We start from the raw sequence: 554 nt of genomic DNA, 5'->3' as shown, positions 1-554 counted from the left end.
TGTTTAGTTCATGTGTTGTTGCATGGTAAACTCTTTGTAGTGTCCTTCTATTATTAGACTCCCCTAGGGTTGCCATCAGGAATCTTAGAGCCCCATTTGCTTACCTGGCCTTACCCTGATCCCAAGGTTTTTTTTATATTTAAATGTTTGAGTATATCTTTAGCACATTTAATAATTCTGCCCAATCTTCCGGAGAAGCATGGCTATTCTGTAGACTGCAACATGTTACTCACCACCCCCTCTGATGTTGCTCCCAGTGGTCTCAAAGTAGGTGCCATTTTTAAATCTCTATCTTAGAGAAGAACAGAAACACAGTTTTATTCCAAGCAGAGTTGCCTGCAGGTCAGCAGTCCTCATGGGGCTACCAAATAGCCAATCACAGCCATTATTTATTATGCTCAGGGAACCTTTTTCATGCTTGTGTGGCTCACCAACACTTTTTACATCTGAGTGTGGCTCACGAGTGAAAACAGTGGGGGATCCCTGCTGTAGAAGTACTTTGGGGGCACTTTTTTGTGGTCCCATTAGATGCTTTTGGTATGTCCACACTGAAC

Source organism: Xenopus tropicalis, chromosome 7 (assembly GCF_000004195.4).
Source record: "Xenopus tropicalis strain Nigerian chromosome 7, UCB_Xtro_10.0, whole genome shotgun sequence".
NCBI lineage: Eukaryota > Metazoa > Chordata > Amphibia > Anura > Pipidae > Xenopus > Xenopus tropicalis.
Note: the sequence above shows the minus strand (reverse complement) of the source record.